Below are 16,592 nucleotides of genomic sequence, written 5' to 3' on the forward strand. Positions count from 1 at the left end.
CAAAATACTTTTCTTAAATGTCTTTAACACTTTCAATACCAGGGTCATAAAATCATCTGTCAGCATATAATTGAGAGGAATGAACCATCTTCGACGAACATAGCCTTCGTTATAACGCCATTTGTTTAACATTGGCAGTAGTTTCTACCATCTCTCTTATAATTATTCTTTCAAACGTATTCTTAGTGCTCTTTACACGGGGAGTACGCAACACAAACTTATCATCAACACGGCATGTGAAATACGAAACATAAAATTATCAGCAACTCGGCACGGGAATACGGAATATAAAATTATCATCAACACGACGGGGGGGAATATGCAACACAATATTATCATCCACAGGTGACAATGAATACACAACAAAAAATTATCAACACAGCACGGGGAATTCGCAGCACAAAATTATCATCCGCACGGCACAAGAAAATCGCAACACAAAATTATCAAGAAGGCATGCGCAATACGCAACATAATATTATCATCAACTCGGCATGGGGAATACGCAACACAAGATTGTCAACAAAATACGAGGAATATGCAACACAAAATTATCATCAACACGGCATGGGAAATACGCAACACAAAATTATCATCAACACGGTACCGGGAATACGCAACACAAAATTATCATCAACACGGCACGGGGAATACGCAACACAAAATTATCATCAACATGACACGGGAAATACGCAGCACAAAATTAACATCAACTGACATAAATAAAATAATATGCATATTTTAATATATTTATCTGAATTCACAGTAAGGTAATCTGCAATTCACATTAAGTTACTGGACTCTGAAGTCCTAAGTTGAGCGTGATGCTATATTTTCTGTGATAAGCCATAACGAAATCGAATTAAACTTCATTTGTCAAATCGGGTGTATTATATTTTCTCTTTATATAATCGCTGAATAATATCATTCTATCCGAACGTTGATCAATCTATATTGCTTGTGATCTGTTATATATATATATATATATATATATATATATATATATATATATATATATATATATATATATATATATATATACGTGGGTCGGTGGTTCTTCCCGGGGTTTTCCCGGGTTCTTCCTCCACCATTAATACTGGCCGCCATACATAGCCTATCATGTGCTGAAAAATGGCGTTAAACCCCACAACAACAAAATATATATATATATATATATATATATATATATATATATATATATATATATATATATATATATATATATATATATATATGAGAGAGGGTGTAAAAACTGACGTGTTGACAAAGCAATAAACTGGGGGTTGGGATGAGGGACTGACCATCAGTCTCTCTGTCTGTTGGACGCATCGTCTATCAATTTTAATTTCATAGATCCAGACAGTAATTGATACAAACAAGAGCGCGATCCTGATCGATTGAATTAAAATTGACATGCTGACTTATCAACCAACAGTGTCCAACCAAGAGAGAAAGAAAGAGAGGAGAAGAAAGAAAGAAAGAAAGAAAGAAAGAAAGAAAGAGTAAGAGGGACCTTCGGATATTTTCTTTGTTACGGGTATATGCTCTTAAAATAAATAACAGTAAAGAGTGAAAGACAACACGCTGTGCGAAATTTAACAAATATATTTATTTCCCTTGATTACAAAGTGAAAACGAGGAAAAGCAACTTACGGTATGGGGAATTAAATCCAAAAATAATCCAAGAATTACAGACACAAGTCTTAGTAGTTTAAAGTAATGAAACAAATTCATGAAAAAATTCAAAAAATATCAGAAAACTAAAGTTGTTATCGTGTCTATGGTAGCAATTGAAGTGTTGATGTGTCAACAGTCTTTTGCTGAATCACATAAATATAATTCCAGGTTTGAATTCAGTATAAATTCCAGTGAATGTCTTTATCCAAGAATTTTATCAGAGCACTTTTGTATTTTCAGAGAAAACAATCTCTTGAATTCAATGAACAAACAAGATTCCTGCCCGAAATAAATAAAAATGCTGGTCACAACATATAATACAACTTGAAAGTGCTAGATGCTAAAGCGCGAATGACCAAATCCTCACAATTACAAGATTATATAATGTAATAAATTTGGAGCATGTAGAGTTAGTTATAGCGCCCCGTTTTAAGGAATTCTTAGACTTTTGTGATTTCTTGTCTGATTAAAGGAATTCGGTGCTAAGGAAATATTCCTTTGCCCGAAATAATTAGCCAATTACTAGGAGCAAACGTCACGGAGTGAAGTGTTAGTGAGTTTCCATGATGCCATGGTTCACTAGTAGTGAATTCATGTCAAAACCGAACGAGTGTCCATGGAGTACCATAGTCTCTATTAAAATCTGTTGGTGTACATTGGTGGTGTGACTGCAGTGGCATTATTTACGGTAAGAAACCGGTATATTAGACAAAGGAATAAGTAAGAAGGCACCCGGCAGATACAGTTTATGTCGTCATGGTGGCAAATGTGATGCAGTTGTACTGGTGAAATGTGCCTGGAAACCATGGATTGACTGGCCTAAGGTAGCGTAGTTATAATAGTTCCCTGTGTTAAGGGATAGTTGTATAGTTTCTACTGCGTGAACTGCTGGTGGTGCGGAAGCCTAACGAAGTGAAACCATGCAGATGTGCGGTTGATAGATATGTGACAGGTTGTGAGATCTGTGGTCTTGCATTGATTAGAGTAAAATGTATATATAGAACGGACACGTCGGGCTTTCTAAGTTACAATTGAAGTTGTATGAAAGTCGTTTGGAAATTTGGGGTAAAGTTATGACTTCTAGCGGGAATCGTGCCAGAGTTTGACACCGCTCGGTCAAGTAAAGACACTTGGCTTGTAACAAGAACATTTCTGGTGTCAGCGGTGGGATTCTTTTTGGAGAGATACAGAGACAAGATGATATTTTATCACGAGTTTTTAGCTGGGTGGAGGCACATCAGCGCCCTGTTTGGGAACAAGTATCTAGGAATAGTGCAGACGTTAAGGCGTAGGGGGGAGGACAATCAAATTATTAGATATGTCAGACGAGATGCTTGTGCGAGTTTGGCTAGATCGTTCCGGCAAGCCAGTTAAAAGTTTCATTGTCGTACCAACAGTTAGCGGTGAGAAGACCTAACGTAATGCCATGATGGAGCCACCAGGGAACATTTAGGTGTCGACAAAACCCTCAGTGAACTGCGTCAACGTTACTATTGGCCCAGTATAAGAGATGATATTCGTGACTACTGTGCACGTGATCCGTTTGCGCTCAGCACAAAAGTCCCAAGCAGAAGCGCCGAGCGAAACTTCAGGGCATAACTGCTGGGGAAGCCGGAGAGCTGGTAGCCTACGATATTCTGGGACCTCATACGAAGACGGAGGAAGTAAATGCATACATCCTTGTACTTGGAGATCATTTCACTCAGTGGATTGAGGCGATGCCTCTGCCTAATATTGAAGCCACCATGGTTGCAAGAGCGTTGCTGGATAATTTTATTTGTAGATTTGGCGTGCCTCGTGTACTGTTATCTGACCAAGACCGACATTTTCAAAGAGCTCTGTGTAATATTAGGGATTAAGAAAACGCGAACGTGTCTATCATCCAGAATGAAATGGGATGGTGGAACGGTATAACAGAACTTTATGCCAGATGCTAACAGCATACGTGGAAGATACACCAGAAAACTGGGACCAATACCTTTCTCTTACGAGCATGGCCTATCGTGCATCTCAGGACACTTTCTCCGGATTAACCCTGAACAAGCTGATGCCGGGTCGAAAAGTGATTCTCTCTACGGATCTTCTAGTTGAGAAAACAAAAACAGACGATGCCCCAAAGAATCTGCCTCGATTTGTGTTGGATTATAGAAAATCAATGTGGAAGGTCAACGAAAAAGCACGAGAAAAATATGCACCGCTATTCGGCATCAGAAAGTCGTTTATAATTTCACGGTTCATGGTCAGTCTTTCAGTGATGGTGACATGGTTTGGTTGCACCATACTCTAAGAAAGAAAGGGAAATCACCTAAACTACAGGTCAAATGAACTGGACCATGACGGATTGTTAAGAAAGTAACGGATATTACATACCTGATCGCAAAGAGCAATCATAAGGCGACCCAGACTGTTCATTTCAACCGACTAAAACCATGCTTGGTGCGACCTGAGAGTAAACATAAACACATCGATAGCCAGGAAGAAATAAACGGTAGCGGTGATGAAACCGAGAAGGAAGAAGTATCGCCATATCCAATTACGGCTCAAAGGACCAATTTAATGGAACGAAGAAGGGCGCGGAGAAGAAACGCCATTGTGTTGTATTAAGTTACAGACATTATTTTAAACTGAGTTCAGTTATTTCACGTGCTTATAGCACTGACTTGTGATAAATATAAATTGTATGGGTGGGTAATAATTGTTTCCCCGTGATTATTAATTTTCGCTGGGTATAGGGCAACGCGTCAAACGGGTTGAGATACAAAAGCTGCGCAGTTAGAATTAGATTGGTCTGCGTCAATCGGCTGCATACATAGTGTGATTCTAGTGAATTAATTATGTGATGACAGATGTTCATTTTTTATGTTTTTATGAAAAAGTTGTTTTTAATTAATCGTGCTCAGTTTTAGATCAGAACAGTTTTAGAAGTTGTTTGCTACTTGGAACCAGAGTTTGGGAAATTAGGTATTTGGTTTGGTTTGTGCTGTGAGTGAAGCAGAGCTAAATTGATAAGGGGATGTGGTGGTTTTATGTATGTTTGTTTGGAGGTTAGTGGACTTTTTATATGTCCCCGTAGAGTTAGAACTTGTGGTGAACAGCTAACTGACGGCAGTGTCAGTTCTAGCATTAGTCTGTGGACGACGGTGTGTTTTCACTCCAGTTTGGGGGTTGAAGTCATGGTTGAGTTTTTGTTACGGTTCGTAAGAGACGTGTTATTCCTTGAAGAACGTGGCATTGTCATTGACCTGCTAGCGACTTGCCAGTTGGAAAATGATTCGTACAGTGTATTTTAAAAATTATTCGCTGCCATCTTGACAATCGTAATGGTCCAATGTGGTTTCCATCATGCATAGGTTGAATGGTCTCCTTGGATGGAATAGTGTCCATTAGGGAAGTTCTGAAGGACAATTCATAGCACATAATAATTAATTAGGAGCAGGAAGTAATAGTATTGAGCACCACAGTATAGTTGAATCAATTACGTGATGGTGTTCCAAAATTTTGCTTTTGGGAGTAGGTTCTCCTATGGCTATATTTGGTCGCTGTACGATTGGTCCATTAATAGTGAGTTAATTGTAAAAAAATGAAGGATCGGCTGGCCGAGACTGAGTCGAAATATATATTTTATGCAGGTACGTTAAGGTCTATTGGGAGACGTGTATCCTGGTGGAAACGCTCAAAACATGAGTCTTTCCTGCAGCGAATTTCTTGGATTGTTATGAGAGTTTGAACCCGAATAACTTGTCGAAATATTTTCATGTTGGATTCAGCCTTGTTAATTTATGTTTATTGTTGACATTTAGTTTTCTTATCAGCAATTAGTGATTCAGATGAAGACAAAAGTTTAGTTGCGGATGTTGAGTGACGGGCTAATAGGAACGAGTCCATTGATTCAGAGTATGGTGTTAATCATGTATGGGTATCATTAATCGGGTTGGTGGTTGATTTTGGGGAAAGTCATCAATTTCGATTAGACCACAGAAGTGTGACATTTGTGTCACTCGAGGTCGAATGATCTTTATAAAGACGGGGGTAATGAGAGTAGGGAGTAGGTTCTCTTTTATATATATAAAACAAATTACCTAATGGAAAATAACCTTCTAGAATGATCTTGACGTTTACAAAATCTAAAGCATAACCTGTACAATTCACTTAGCAAAGTCCAAAACCCTGACCCAATCGACATATTTACTTCTTCTATTAATAAAGGTCCTGATATAAGGACCAAAAACAAAGAGAATAATTTTGCTATGTATTAGTTGTTGACATGAAATGAGATTAAAAAATTAAAAAAGGCATTCAGGTCAAGCAGAAATGAACTCAATTTTGGACAAGGTCAAGTTCATCATACAATGTTACATTACAATAACATGTAATGCAATAAAAGAAAATTCTATAACTAACAAACAAACAATTAAATTAAATATAACATAACATAATATTTAAAAATGTTCTGAGTTTAGAACCGTATTAATTGTTAAACAAAAAAACAAAAACAAAAAAAACAAAGGGACATATAAATAACCGTATGTTAGTGTCGCGTAAAATGGAATTTACCGTAGAGCAAAATGCTTCTGAAAGTCTGTATCATTTGTATCGTGTAACACTGGACAAAAGTCCATGGAAAACGTACACATACTATCATAACGATACGGGTTACTTTATCTTACTTGGTTGGTGTAAGTTTAACTTCAAGGTCTTCATCCGGGTGAAATGTTTACCCCTCATTTCACATATTTACATGAATTTTTGTCCTTTACAATATGTTAAAGATCTATAAAGAAAACCTTGTTTAATTCATTTGGAAAAAGGAGATAATTAATAAGTGGAAATTTGATTACTGATCTAGAAACTATAGAAGCAATAATCTACTGCAATAAACTATAATATATATATATATATATATATATATATATATATATATATATATATATATATATATATATATATATATATATATATATATATATATATATATATATATATATATATATATATATATATGTATATATATAGATATAGATAGATAGATAGATAGATACTTAGTCACACACACACACATACACACACACACACACACATATATATATATACATACATACATACATACATACATACATACATACATACATACATACATACATACAGAGATAGATAGACAGATAGATAGATAGACAGACAGACAGACAGACAGGTAGTTATAATAACGTACTTCCAAGCGGTCTTCAAAGATAAACTGACCTGAACGTATCCATTTTAATCATTATCAACAAAATATCCAAGAACTTTACTTGGTTAATGAGGAAAAATGTGATTATTGTTTCCATGGTAATCAAATGTACTGCCAATGGCCATCCATATTTCGTAATACACTTACCGTTGAATTGCGGTGTGGCTTTTCTGAAGCAATTCAATTATTAGAAGAAAATATCTCGTTTACAACAATGTACCGTTTCAGGGCTAGTGATGTTTAGGTACTAGACAAAATAAAACCAAACGTGATATGTTCCGAATTTGTAACTGCCGCTGAAGGACTGAGCAAATTTGAGCAATAGTACTGTGTCGTTTAGACATGGCGCATGGTCGCGAGTGTGGTTGTACCGATATCGTTGCAATACTGCTTTCGAGATTTTCTAAGATTCTCAGATTTATTTCAAACAATGCATGCACGACTGAAGTCAAGAAGCTTGACACGGGGCATTGGATACGATCTGAAAAACCTGATTTTTTTCAACCTTTCCGAATATTGTATTTTGAAGCCATGACTACCGCTGAAAGTTCACTTTCGAGCATCTTGTCTCAATGCTTGATTCAGCTGCCTGGTCACATCTTTCTCGTTAACTAGCCTGTTCCCGATCTCAAACCGTTCATCATCGGAAATTCCCTATTTAGTGACATGTATAAGCAAAGCGAGTACACAAAAAATAAATTGGCGTATGTGAACTGCATTTTTGCTATATTTTCATTTGGTTATACTTTCTGTGGCATAAAATCGATACCTCAATTATTTATTTATTTTAAATACAAAAACAAATCTGATATACAGCTCTCCCCATTACAACGCGGTAGTCGGGGTCCATAACAACCGACCGCGTTAAATACCGAACAGAGGTATAGCGAAAATGATTTTAAAAAAATGCTGAGTGTACTGTGTGTTGGCCGGGGTAAATAAAACGCCAGTGAAATATATAGTAAGACTATTAGTTTATTATAAACAGTGATATAAACACCTCATTTTAATAAATTTGGCAGTTATAATTGTAATCTACAGCGGAGTCATGTTTGAAGTGAATCACTATTGTTACGTGTTTATGCACTAATAAACAGTAACAAAAGAAAGAGTGAAAACAATAAGCTTTGAAAGATATAACAAATAATTTATCTCCCTGGAAACACTGTCAAAAATGAAAAAAAAAATAACTTACGGTTTTAAGAAATGAATTCCAGAAATAATCCAAGAATAATCCACGAATTAAATTTTAGAAGTCGTAAGTAATGAAATGATCTAATGAATTCAAGTTCTAGTCCCGACGAAAAACCATTAATGGAAGGCGATGACGTATACTGTAGTCAGTATTGTGCTGTTGTGTCTACAGTTCTTTGTTGATTCACAAGCAATACTATTCTGGTGTTTGAATTTCCAAATAAAATTTAAAGAAATGTCTTTGTCCAAGAATTCTGTATCAGCACTCAAATATTTCCAGGAAAAAGAATTAATCTTTTGGAATCCCAAAAATTTGAATAAAAATTTAAATACAACTCCAAACTGGTCACTAACAAACACTTTTCCAGTGTCCAATGTAAAAGCCCAAACTGAGAAATATCTCTCTAAACGTCACTAATAAATCTAACTACTGCGCAATTTCGGAAATCCAGAATTGCGAAATAGGGCTCTTTACAAACTACAGTCACGTGCTCACAGTATGACCTTGTCTCAGTGATTTCTGAATCAAGGTCGGTAACTAAGTCAAAAATAGAAACAGTGTTTCTATTATTAGGTATTTATGAAAAGATTCAGGACAAATGAATTTTTTGGAAAATATCAAACTCCTAGTAAACAAAATTACATTACATTAACAAGTAATGAAATTAAAAATAAACATATTTAAAACTTACAAACAGACAATTAAATTAAATCAAATATAAATTAAATCAAATATACAAAACACTATAAAAAAATAAATGATTAAATTTAGGTTGCTCTTGAGGCCAATGCAGCCTGACGCTTAAAGTTTCATTCTCTTTTAATTACGAGCTCACAATCACATATATACTTCTAAACCCATTTTGCAATTACATAAATGAGCATCTATCTGGAACAAGTGCACTGAGTAATGTCAAGTAACGTTTTAATCAATAAAATATCTCATTTTCAGTTCAAAATATCTGTTACATGTGATGAATGGTCACTAAGTGACACCACCTTTTTTGCAACTCTTTTAACAATTCCAGAACATGGAATAACAAGGAAAAATGGCAAACTTACATAGCTGTATGAAATACTTCTAAAATACAATGATATTACAAACACATTTTTACTTCACAAAAAGTACCAATCCAAATAGAATAAACACTATTCACTCACATAATGAGCATTTCCTACAGGAAGTATTTCGTGATTTTAGGTTGTTTGAGACAGGATCGTTCTTGTTTTATATAATATAAATATATATATAATGTTCTTACTTTAGCAACGTCTATTATATTTTTCAGATGCATAATTTCAATGGCTCAATGTCCTGGCTTTCTAGTCACACCAGTCCTTTCTCAAATGCAAATACGGCTTCCAAAACCGTATGCGTTCTTTAGTTGTTGTTGTTGTTGTTGTTGTTGGGTTTAACGCCATTTTTCAGAACACGATAGGCTATACATGGCGGCCAGTATTAATGGTGGAGGAAGAACCCGGGAAAACCCCGGAAAGAACCACCGACCCACGAGAAGCTACTGGCAAGCTTTCTCACATACCCACATGAATCCGAGACTCGAACCCACGCAGACAGAGGTGAGATGGCAGTGATCCGTAACGGAGAGCGCGTTAGACCACTCGGCCACTCGGGGCCCCGGTTGTTAGTACAAATAAATCCATTATCCTGACGAGTTTCAAAAAACAAGTAATCGTCAACGTGGAACATTTGAATTAACAACGACGTTTTTGCTAATAGCGGATACGTTAATACTGTGATGATTAATCATAGTTAATTAGTTAATTGATAGCTAATTAGCTAAGTAATCATATTTTATTGCCATGATCAGTAATATAATTTACAAATGCTGGTCTGTTATCAGTTTTGCTTTATACTGTCTTTGTATTCAAGCTTTGATATAAAAACTTTGCTTCACAGTATTTTAGTTTCTGATGTTCTTGTTCAACATGTCATGATAAAAAGGAGACATGCTTTGTAAATCTTTAATGCATAAATATACATAGATTATCTTTTACAAACTCTGTTCATGTGAATAGATTCCCTATATCTGTTACGTGTTTATCCCAGAGAGGAGTCTTATATCTTTGCAATGGTTAGGACATGCGTCGTTTGCAATATACGAGAGAGAGAGAGAGAGAGAGAGAGAGAGAGAGAGAGAGAGAGAGACTCTGTGTGTGTGTGTGTGTGTGTGTGTGTGTGTGTGTGTGTATGATAACGATGATAGAAATTGACCTACGCAACCAGTTTTTACATGCTACAACACGCATGTGCAACTTTCTACAGGACCCGGATACATGATTAGAAGTCACAGGTCGTGGGCTGGATCCAGACGGCAGGCAATAGTTTGCACATATAGGTGTTAAGATCGTACGTGACACTGTAAAGGTACTCTATAGTGTGTCTCATTCAATGTAATAGCTACGACACTAGTTCCTATTTCTAACATTGAGGTTTGAGCTCATTGAAGCTAATGCATCCACGTCCTCAAATTATTTTTACAATCGCTACATTTTAGTCATTAGAAACAACTTAATAGAAAATCAATATTTAGAGCTTCTTTAAAAATATGTGAAAGTTTAAATTACACTCAGATATATGGTGCGTAATGGAGACTCAACCTCTTCGGGACAATGGCCATCAATTTGGGTGATGTTAAACCACATAGTTAATCAAAATTGATTAAACAAACCTCGCACTGTGCAACCACTGTGCGAGAACGAACTTTTTGATGGCTTCCCCCGCTGAGCTGTAAACAACTATCGTTACATGTGCCGGATCGTTGAGCATCTCTCTCATCCGTGTATCCAACCTTACCACCGCCGCCATGTATCTTACGTCATCGTCCACATGATGGCTGCCAGACGCGAACATTACTAAAACATGAAACGGAGCATGCGGAAGATCATAAGAACAACATTAGCACAGACCAAGTTCAGGTTCTGGGAAGGGGATTTAAAATTTACCCAGGGGACGCAGCTAATTGCAATTTTAGATTTCGCGCTGGTCTTTGATTGCAGACAGCGGAAGAAGTCTTGTGTACCGTTTCAACAACAAAAGTGGCTGGACGAAATAAAATACAATCAAGATTATATTTTATTTTATAGTATTTTTCATGTATACACACAGAAAGGTGATTCCGCTAAAACATGTTATCTTGTACATTTTATATTAAACCTCTCTCCTCCATCTGATATCAAACGCAAATGTTTAGCATAAATGTATGGTGTAAAATTTGCTGTTGGGATCTCTCTTTCCTTCTTTCATTACGTTCCAAAGAACTACAATGTGCATTACCCCATTCATACGTCCTATGTAGTAAACAGCGTGCTATCTCATTGGGGAAAGTGTTTTAGCCTCTTTATGGTTAATATCTGTTGAAATGATTGACACGTGTGTGCATACAGATAAATGACCCTTTCATTTGTAATGTCTTTGTTGAACGTAACGGCGCATGCTACGAAATAATATAGGCAGAGCATTTATGGGGAAATTTCCATGTAGTCTTTTCTCGTGCCTTTCCTCGATTGAGTCGATGATCGCCGAAAACATCCGTAGGAAAGTTAAAGGAATAAAACTGCCAGTAAATGCCAAACTTGAAAACATTTAATTTTCCAAGGTCATCAATTTAACCAACACTAAAAGTTCCTCTTCTTCTTGAAGTGAGCTCTGGTACATACAGTTTAGCAGTCGGGTTTGATGAGGTAATCACTCATTTGTCTGGACCTTCGACTATGTCCTTCTTGCAATCATAATGTTTAAATGTTATGTTTAATAAACAAACTCTATTACATAGTAAAAGGTTTTGCTCTAAGTGACGGTCTTTTCTTCACAATGTTATATGACTTTTGTTGTGTTCAAAGGCATGATCATGACAATGGAAAAGACCGAGTCTGTCAATGCATCGAATATTGCGTCTTTTCGTAAAGGAAACAGCCGAAACATTGATGCACGTGTCACGAATACCAGATCCGTAATCCTTGAAACTCACTGTTTGGCGACTGTATAGTACCGTTAAAAAATAGACAAATGAATACGTACTTTGTCCTGAGATTTCAAAGACCGAATCAAAACAAAAATGGGATATAGGCTGATATCCCAAAATTGTGTACAAAATATTAAATAAATAACTAACCAAAATTGTGTACAAAATATTAAATAAATAACTAAATATTCCATTATTTTGAACCTTATTTCTTGCGTAGAAATAAACAGAGAATTCCGTCACTGTCACCTTTGCCCTTTGACTCGATTCCGTTTCCTGTCTCTCAGCACCACAACGCAAAGTGTATAAATACAAAATACATAACAGCAGTCTTGTAGATAATTAGCTCACTTTATCAACAGCTGGGGAAAGAAAATTAGTGATCTGCGAAATGTGCATACGATGTTGTGTACGAAACTCGTATCAACACCATTTTATCGACACAAGTGAATCAACCGCATGCAAAGCGCAGGAATACTGATAGCGTATCTTCCAGACTTCTTCTTTCCAGTCATTAATTGTACTGGAACTATTAAAATCCATTACAGGCTTTCCGCATCCCTTCTGGCTGCCAGACCATTACTATCATATCTACGATAATTTCACCGATATCCCGGCGATAGATCTACCATTTATTAAACATGTTCCGTAATTTTAAAACCTATGCTATTTGGGTGTATTTTCATACACGCATTACTATTAGAAATATTGACATAATTCTGTTTTTGTGTGGTAGTGTCAATTAAAATAAAAGGTCCATGTTTCGCTTCGTTCTTTAATCATTATTTATCTAATTCAATTCATGCATATGCATTACTGTATTGAATACAATAATAATTCCACAGCCAGAAATGCTGATGATTTCTGAATAACACTATAATTTGAAACGATATTATTAAAATATAAAAGTTAAAGGAACATGTAGAAAAAGTACTTCTAAAAACTTTTTCGCGTACTGAAAGATTTGTTTAATTTCTTCCTTACTTTGGAAAACAATGAAACGAACAACAAAACAGTAAACAATCAATGAGGTTGTGTGAGAAACACCTCATGTATATACAATAGAGAGATAGTGTGATAAAAATAACGATGACTTAACTTTAGCTGCAGATTGCTATATTGCCAAGTATGAGGCTTCTTAAAACAAATTGAAATGCATCTGAAAAGAATAGTTATAAAATATAATGCAGAAAATAAGAAAACGTTAAAGTTCACAGATTAAAAAAAATAAAACAAACACTGATGTCTTTAAAGTGTTGCCGTTGTATTCTAACGAGACATACATACATACATACATACATACATACATACATACATACATACATACATACATACATACATACATACATACGTACGTACGTACGTACGTACGTACATACATACATACATACATACATACATACATACATACATACATATTTTGTGGTGTGTGACCAATCTAATTACCATGCATTTTATTATAATTGAACTGTGACCAATTTATTAGAAAATGAGACCGCTTAAACGTAAATCTTTGGAGAAAAAAAGTATTACAACTTTGGTTAAAAATTAAATCCCGTACACCTGTCAATAAAACTTGAACTTCAAGATCAATTGGAAAGGCGTTTTAGTCATATTTGTGGATTGTAGCGTATATCCTTCAATTTAGTTTCCAAGGTCATTCGCTACGGCAACATTTATTCTTCTGCATTTATTATTATAATTTCTGGACAACAGGAAAAGTGATTTGCTACGAAAATAGATGCCACATCACTGATTTACCCTCAAAAGTATATTGTTGGAGGGTTTGTTCATTTTGTTACCGTGCGTCATTCACAACAATACAATGCATCAGGTACAACAACATAATGGAATGTAATTCGTTAGGTAAAACAATAAAATACAGTGTAATGTAATCCCTTATGTAACAGTAATGTAATGCGATTTTCTTTTGTTTCCATGATTCAGGCACAACTACGTAAAGTAATATTTTTTGTTTCCTGGCATCAGGTACAATAATGTAGTGCAATTTCGTTTGTTTCCGTGCACGTTCATTCCGTGCAATGTAATGTTATATGATATAATTTCTATGCAAGACAAATCTGCATTATGATATCAAGCTTGGCAAATATAAAGGACAGACTGTCAACTTAGGCAAAGATAAAACAATTAAATATTCACCTTTATTATATTTCAAAATACATACATACATACATACATACATACATACATGACGCCAAATGACGTCATGTATGACACGTCATTTGGTGACAATTCATTCTTTTTCAATTCCATTCAAGCCTACACACATCACGAACCCTGTCCTGTCCACCAATATTTGACTTTAATTCATGTAGATTGCTAAAATGCCTTACTCACTGCGTGATTAAAAGTGCAAAACTCACAAGGAGCTAGGTTGGAAGAACAAAACAGGGTAAACTTTCCCATCCCAACTGTATGTGTGTTGCCAGGTGGGTGGTCTCAGCTATATTAGCTGGGCAGGGCTGACAAGAGGGGAGGGTGGTAGCCTAACAATACGTTTTAAGTTTATAAAAGATAAATTTTGTTTGAACAAGAACTAGGAGAGGACCGGGTGTTTCATACCACAGGATCCGTGATCGCTCTCTACGGCCATGGCGCCGGGACATGGCTGCGGTGTAGGATAGTTTTCCAAGATTCAGTACACATGTGGCTTTTCTTCTTTAATACATTCCCCACGCACTGCCCGATAACCTTGAAAGATGCAGAATGAAAGTGAGTAAAGGTATAAAATAACTAAGTGATTTTTTTTTTAAAAATCGTTGATATAAATATAATAATTAAAACCAATATTCAAAACACTGCCGAAGAACTCGTATAAATAACCCAAGAACTCTTATATATAACCAAAGAACTCGTATAAATAACCACATAACTTTTATTAAAAAGAAAGAACTCCTATAAATAACAAAGCATATGTATTAATAACCATGCTTACCCTTAAATAATATTAGGATCCAGCATTCTCAATCAATATTTTAGGATATGCCCGGTCCAGCACAACTACGTGGATATACATAAATATATCATCGAATCGATCAAGTCTCCTTGAAGGGTAGGTCCAAGTTTCATTTCCACTTACTTGACTTTTGTTTTCTTTGTGGATCAAAGTAATACGTCGATCTCGACCGCTGTTATAAAACCGTTTGAAAAGGTTTGTCCTTGCTTTCACCATCTTCTTAGCAATCGTCGTGATACTGTCTAGCCTGCATCTGGCTGTCTTTTGTATAGGAACAAACCCGTACACTCTACTTATTTTCAGTTCCTGTATAAGGTTTCCTTGGACTGTTTCATATCCTAAACATAGATCCTCGCAATGTGATGTTACAATCTTCCGCTATTGTCAACGTACTAAAGCGATGTATCCAAAATCGTCATACGACTAGCTGCCTCCGTTATCAACTTACAATAGCGATGTATCCAAAATCGTCATACGACTATATGACTCCATTGTCAACTTACAATAGCGATATATCCGAAAATCGTCATCTGAAGATCTTCCCCTATTGTCAACATATTTCCGCAAGCAATTTCACTTTGTCTTGTACTTCTTTAATCATCATAAACTGACAAACTTTCTTCACGAAATCGTTCATGCTACATGTATGCAAGAAAATGGCAATTATTTAACTATTTCGTGCATTTTATATCTTTAAAGCAGCAAGTTACAGGTCTTAATGCAAAAATGAACCACAGTTCGCTGAGCCATATCTGCGCACTTGCATGGTCCCTATGTGACACTTACGTCATGCTCGAACATATTGGCCAATTAATTCAGGTGCGTCGTATGGTGAAAAAATAATGTGATTTTATTACGATTTTCCCCAAAGTCATTGCGTTCAAGATTGTGTGTGTGTGTGTGTGTATATATATATATATATATATATATATATATATATATATATATATATATATATATATATATATATATATATATATATATATATATATATATATATATATATATATACATATATATATATATACATATATATATATATATATATATATATATATATATATATATATATATATATATATATATATATATATATATATATATATATATATATATATATATATAAAAAGTTTTCTTTAACTGAGCACGGTAACTTTATTCCATATAAATAAACCTTTTTGATATTGCACGATCTAAACAATATATTTTCATGAAATTTTGCGCATTTGTTTCGAAGTGACCGATATTATAACTTGCGAAATGTAATATATATTGATCAACCAAATATATTTTTACGAGGTGTAAATAAACGTTTAGAGCAATGCTAGTTGGCATATTTTAAAAAGAAACTGAAATAAGAATATGTTATCTTGTACACCTAAATTACGTTCTCAGCGAATTAATCAATTATGTATAATCTGAGAAAAAATGGCTCTTAATTTAAAGTTCGACCTTTTGTAGAATGTATAATTTCTTTTGTAAAATGTACAATTTCTTTTGCAAAATATATAATTTATTTGCGGTTCATACAGTT

General features: G+C 35.1%; 1 protein-coding gene across 1 annotated transcript in view; it reads left to right on the forward strand.

Annotated features, from left to right (window-relative positions):
• The window catches only part of LOC149783854 (transcription factor GATA-4-like), a 42,104-nt gene that overhangs the window by 1,225 nt on the left and 24,287 nt on the right, over positions 1-16,592 (forward strand). The gene's annotated exons all lie outside the window — the stretch shown is intronic.

This window comes from Sinohyriopsis cumingii, chromosome 14 (genome assembly GCF_028554795.1).
Source record: "Sinohyriopsis cumingii isolate HCF-2022 chromosome 14, ASM2855479v2, whole genome shotgun sequence".
Classification (NCBI taxonomy): domain Eukaryota; kingdom Metazoa; phylum Mollusca; class Bivalvia; order Unionida; family Unionidae; genus Sinohyriopsis; species Sinohyriopsis cumingii.